Source organism: Phasianus colchicus, chromosome 6 (genome assembly GCF_987193195.1).
Source record: "Phasianus colchicus chromosome 6, bPhaCol1.hap1.1, whole genome shotgun sequence".
Classification (NCBI taxonomy): domain Eukaryota; kingdom Metazoa; phylum Chordata; class Aves; order Galliformes; family Phasianidae; genus Phasianus; species Phasianus colchicus.
The window spans coordinates 13,236,020-13,242,019 of record NC_143441.1 but is presented as its reverse complement, the minus strand read 5'-3'; the positions used below and the strand labels follow the sequence as shown (position 1 = coordinate 13,242,019).

Here is a 6,000-nt window from a genome sequence, read left to right as displayed (position 1 = left end):
GCCTGCGAAGAAAGGACTCCCCAGACATTGCCCTCAAATGGAAGAGTCTTGTGATCACGAGGACAAAAGCATTGCCTCTAAATGACGTCTGTTTTCACAAGTTGGAAGGACAGGCTTTTGATGTGTGTTTCCAGTGTGCCTTTCTTCTCCTGCATCTCCTGCCCCAGGGTTTCCTGGTGAAGGAACTGGAGCTCTGTGTGTCCCCAGAAATTAAAACAAAAATTGGCTTCTGCGGTATTTCCTGAAATGTGTTTTCATCTCATGGAATCTGTCCTAACAGCAGCCCTGAAGCAGCAAAGGTTTCATTTTCATCTAGTAGCGATCAAAAGCAACATCAGCAGGGAATAAATACACAAAGCCACGCTGCAGGGATATTAGCTCACATGACAAGGCGGTGCCATTTGGTTTACTAAAAAAGAGCTCGTGTGTGGCTTTGCTCCATCTCTGTGTGTTTAGGGCACTTTGCTCTGCTTGTGGAGAAGTGAGACCCAGAGCTGCCCAGGACAGAGCAGCCTACTGAAACCCAGCAGGAATCCCATTTGGGCTGCCCTGCCTCCAGCCCACATGCCTGCAGGCTCACCTTCACGTTGTGGTAGATTTCAGAGTTACGTCCACCAAAACACACACTTCACCCCACAATAGGACACAGGATGCCATTCCCTCAGCATGGGAATATGGCATCAAGAACAGCCATTGCAGCGCTTCCCTTCCCCTGTGATCAGGCAAATGAGACGCTGCCGCTCTAAATCCAAAGATGGAGGACAACACGCCTTTAATTCATGCAGTAAAACTAGAAGGGCTTTTTCGGCAACACAGCTGCAAGAATGCAATGAAATGCTGCTGGGTGCAGACCAGCTGAAAGGGGGAAGGGATCAAATCCCATTCCTAGAGGAAAGCAGCCACTACTGTCCCTGCAGAGCTGTCATGGGAGATGCTGCCACTGTGCCCCTGAGGTGGGACAAGGCAAAACAAAACAAAACAAAAGTTAAGGTGGAACAACCAAATAATGAATGAGATTTATTGAAGTTTAACGAAGAACACGGCTGTGCAGTGTGGGAGTGCTGGCCATGGAAACGAGCAGCTCCAATGCAGGGGCTCCCGGGGCACATGGGATTTTTATTCCCAGGGGTTTTCCATAATGCATTTCTGGAGTTGAAGTAAGTGCTGCGCCATGTGGCTGTCACTATGGAAACGAGTATTTTTACATGGTAAAAAATAGTCCCGTAAAACTCCCATAAGCTGCTAAAGCCACTTGGTGAGCCACATGGCTATGGGAGAGCAGACGGTGCCACTTCCAGGAGGGTGGCGGTGGTGGCACCTGCTGGCACTGCGGAAAAGAGCACCTGTCCCAATCCAGTTCCACCACCCATGCATGGTGCCAATGGGCCTGCCCCTTTATCTGCTGCTTTATAGCCTCTGTCCTGATGAGCTGCAAGCGTTGCCAAGCCTCTCCTGCAGAATTGGTGACTGATGCTATTCTGTAGTGTCACTCCACTGCACAACAGTGGAGTTCAGCTCAGCTCCACTGCACAACAGTGGAGTTCAGTTCAGCTCCACTTATTTGTATATTGGAGGCATGATTATATACTGGAGGACTTCCAGACAAATGTCAGGCACTGGAAAGGGCTGCCCAGGGAGGTGGTGCAGTCACCAACCCTAGAGGTGATCAAGAAATGTTAAGATGCTGTACTGAGGGACATGGGTTAGTGAGTAGGTACTGGTGATAGGTGGACAGTTGGACTAGATGATCTTGGAGGTCTTTTCCAGATGATTCTGTGTTACAGTATTTTTTGGGGAAACTATCCAAATTGCAATACTAAACAGGATCCAAAAGGCACCGGGAAGGTCTCTGGGTGTACCCCCCAATTCCAGCTTTAGGGCTACCAGAAGCCCGGTGCAGCACATGTTCTCCATCCTAGCAGCCAGAACTCCAGCTGAACAAGAACTGTGGGCACTTGCTTAAGCATTAACACTCACACAAATGTAAAACTCATATTGAGCTATTTATTCTGTGCATTCACCTTTCATTGCAGTACGTGCTAAAATTAAGTACTTCTAACTGCTGAATGGAGCAAACAGAAATTGCTTCCATCATCTAAAGCTGACAGCCGGCTATTCAGCCCTCCATCCTCCCTACTGGATGGCATGATCGGGTTCCTTAATGACGAGCAAGAGTATTTGATTTTCAGCAGCAGTGCCACATTACGGCACGCATTAATTTGCTAGGAAATCATTTTAGGAGAACATAAAGTGTGATAGATTCCAGTTAGAAAGACGGAGTACAATAAAGGCCCCCGAGGTACCTCTGAAATATGACATCCCAAGAAATTCCTTCACAAAAGGAGCTGGAAACAAGCCATCTTACCCATACCATATCCCCACACCTCATAGTTAAGGGAAGGATGGAGATCATCCACTAGGTCATCTGTCAGCAGATATTAAGCATTAACCTATTTCAAATGTTATGTGTATTTGCAGACAGGAACTGAATAGGTCAAAGAGGCTTCTGGATCACAGAGAAAGATGAAATGGTATTTAATGCTGCATCTGAATAGCTGCCCATGTAAATAGAGTATGTGTGCGGGAGTAAGAGGGGTTACGTTGTTGTAACCTTCTGTTTCTAAAGGCTTGCATTATTTTATCCTGTGAAACAAATCTTACAGTGAACAAACCTTACAGCTACCTTACAAGTAGCGAGCTTTAGAACAAGGTTACAATAAACATAGAGACCAGGACACAGAGGACACATTTTGTTAGCAGAAGACAAGTTTAATAAAACAGACTTCTTACACATCACGTTGACATCGTCATACTCATTCCTGTCACGGTGCCTGAACTCCAAACATTCCCTCTCATTTCTCTCTAATCAATGTAAAAACACCATGGCTAACTAGCAAGATCAGGCTGCCCTCTCCTAATGCATGAGAAGCGCCCCATACAACCCCCATATGCCCTTCATGGTGTTGGCTAAGGGATTTGGATGGAACTTGGGGTTGCTTCTGTATGAAGCTCTCCTGAAGGGGAAGATGAGGACATGTGATGCAGCCACCCATGTGCCTCTGTGCATGTGCATTTCCAGACTGTCCCGTGCTATTTCTGCTCTCGTGTGAATTCTGACTCTCCCCTGCATCTATCTTCCTGCCAGCATCACATATCCAGGATGAGACTGAGGTAGTTTATACTACTGGCTTGAGTTATGATAACAAGAAAAAACTTTCATAAAATCCTTAATCACTTCTATGCTACTTTCTTTGATTTCTCCTCTTAGCTTTACATCCATGCAAATGTTCGTGACAGACAGGAGAGCAGGTGGCCAACACACAGGAGCGCACAGCCAGTCTTACTTGGGATGGGAGGAAAGGAAAAGCCCCACCAGTGAGAAGCCCCCACTGTCCTGCATTCCAGAGCAGGAAGCTGCTTCCACAGATCAGAACCAGGCAGCTTTAGTGTCATTTCCAAGGAATGTAGCCACAGCATCCTTTATAGAAAGCATGCATTGAGGTGTTCCAGCAGGGCAGGGACCACAGCCATCTCTGCTGGGAGATGTGCCTAGCATATAGAGACTGCTCACTCCACTGCCTTCCATACCTCTTCCCAATTCACACAGCACACAGGAGCCTAAGGACTGGACCCACAGAGATGTTTAGGGGGCCTGACTTCTATTCCAGACTTCTATGGGAGGTTGGTTACCTGAACAGGAGTAGAGCGCCTGATTACCTCAGCAGGTCTGGGCTCCACTGGCTGTGCCCATGCTGGGACCCTCACTGCTCCTCTGGCTGGTGTAGAAGTGTGGTGCAGTGCCACCCTGGTGTTGTGAAGTAGCCGTTCTCCGACTGGTGACGGCCTGATTCACAACACCAGCTGCTGCACGGCACCTGGCAGGGCCCCGCGTCCTCTGTGCTCCATCCTTGTCCTGAAAAGCAAAGAGATGGTTACGTCTGTCCATCCCACAGGTTGCATGCTCCCACCTGCTTACAATGACACTGAAGTACTACAGGTGAACTTCTTCCTCCAGAAATGGCAGACAGATGCTGCACTTGAGATCTGCTGCACTGTAAGAGTAGCTGCTGTAGTGTGATGCGGGTTCAGCTGCATCCTCACTATCCACATCCTGTGTTCATCTCAGGAGGGATGGAGGCTTGCAGACAGGGACGTAACCTAGAAACTCAGTCGAGCCCCAAGAGACACAAAGAAACAGGCTGCTGCTTTTTCACTGATGTCAGGATGCTGTCAGAAGGAGAACGGTGCCGCAGGGAGCATGCGGCCTCCTGGGCACTGTGCTGCCATTCAGCCTCACACCCCTCAGCACATGCCTGGCTTGTCCCCAGGAGCTGCCCAGGGTTGTGGCATGTGGGGTACTGCCTACAGGCTTACGGGTCCTGCTGGAACTCAGGGAGATCCAGTCTGGAGGCCCTGTGCTCCCCTGCGTGGCCATATCCCTCAGGGATGTGTGGAAGTTCAGAGATGCAATTCACTGCTGACCAGCAAAGTCATCAGATTGATTTCCCTCAAAATGTTGCACATGTGGTACAGTGACTCACTTACAATGGTCAGGTCATTCTCATCACCTCATGGGCTGCTAACTCATCTACACAGAAGCGAACAACAGGCAAACACTCGAATCCAGTATGTGCATTAAGGACTTTCCTTAGCAACCAGAGCTCAAAATAAAGCAGAGTTTCTGTCATCCAGCTTGGGACTGCCTCTGTGGTGAGGACCAAATGCACAAGTCTTTAAGCAAAACAGGAGAAAGCATACGATGTGGAGCCTGGCATGTCTCCAGGGAGAAACTGCTCCTTTTTAATAGTTTTGGAGCAGGTTTGGTGTGGAGACAAAACATCCCAGTTTTCCAACAGAGGGAGTTATCCCTGTGCATCCCCATTTAATCCAAAGGAAACTTCATGCACTGACTTTTCATTGCGGAGATGGGAGATGGGGTCACAACCAGTCCCTAAGCAAAGAAGCTACAAAAAAGTGCAGTAAGGGGAGACCTCCCAGGTTCTATATTGTAGCTGCTACACGAAATGGAGATGAATCTGACACCTCTGCACGTGCGTGCACTTGTAAAGTCTCAGCTATGTCACGCTGACAGAGCTTTTATTTAAAGAGCAGTTTCTGAAATTTTAATACACAGTGCTACAAGAAACAAAACAGCGTATTCATATTTTATGCAAATCTATTATTCAGCTTCAAGATGGGAAAAGAAGAGCCTGAAAGTGGAAGCTGTGCTCTGGCTGCTCCTGAGCAGCAGTGACTCGGCAATGCTGGCTGAAGGTGACCAGATGCTGAGAGGTCCCTCCCTGCGTGCCGCGGCACTGCGCATGCTGGCAGGAGCACACTGTGTCACACCGAGAGTAATGCCAAATGCGTTCTGCACATTCCCTGTTCCGTGGGAACACTGAAGTCTGACAATGGTACTGTGGGTGGGAAAAGAAAAACAAATGGTACGAGCTTTTTTCAAGGTTGTTTAAATCCTTATGAAACCTTTCACACAATCTGCGTCCAAGTACAGCAGCGTTCTAAAACGAAATCAATCTCCTGTATGCATCGCTTGCTGCCCAGAAGCCAATTTAAAAGCCTTTTCCACTAAGAACCAGTATTATGCACTCTGCAAGTGAGAAATGAATACTTAACCCAAGACTCTCTCTCCCCTTGCTGCACAAGAGATGGATGCTGTCTTTCTGCCTGCACTTTCTCTGTCAAATAGTCCAACACGGTCTTAGAGCTCATCTGATCTGCACCCTTAGTACAATTGTACAGTTTTTAGTCACCTATGGGCTATAGTTTTCATGTTCTCTACGTGGTTCAAAAGCTTTCTTACCATTTCCACTAGTGTCCAATTTCCTCAGCAGCCGAGTAAGTGGCAGAGCAAGCACTGCACTCCCCCATGCTGGCTGGTGCTGCGAGCCCTGAGGAAAGACAACAGAATACACATTTACTATGGGATGAGGCTAATATGTATACATTAGGAGAAGAATCTCATCTCCTACAAACAGGAAA

The 6,000-nt window shown here is 47.9% G+C and overlaps 1 long non-coding RNA gene across 3 annotated transcripts in view; it reads right to left on the bottom strand.

Moving 5' to 3' along the window:
• Positions 1-3,078: 3,078 nt before the first annotated feature.
• LOC116227139 (uncharacterized) overlaps positions 3,079-6,000 on the bottom strand; it is a 57,071-nt gene continuing 54,149 nt past the window's right edge. For 2 of the 3 annotated variants that reach the window (XR_016467704.1, XR_004166491.2), the window contains 2 exons: positions 5,822-5,909; positions 3,079-3,913 (listed from right to left, as the gene is read on the bottom strand). This is a non-coding gene — a long non-coding RNA (uncharacterized LOC116227139). Of the gene's footprint in view, positions 3,914-4,356; positions 5,418-5,821; positions 5,910-6,000 lie in introns of those variants that run through there. The other variant, XR_016467703.1, reaches the window with a different exon arrangement.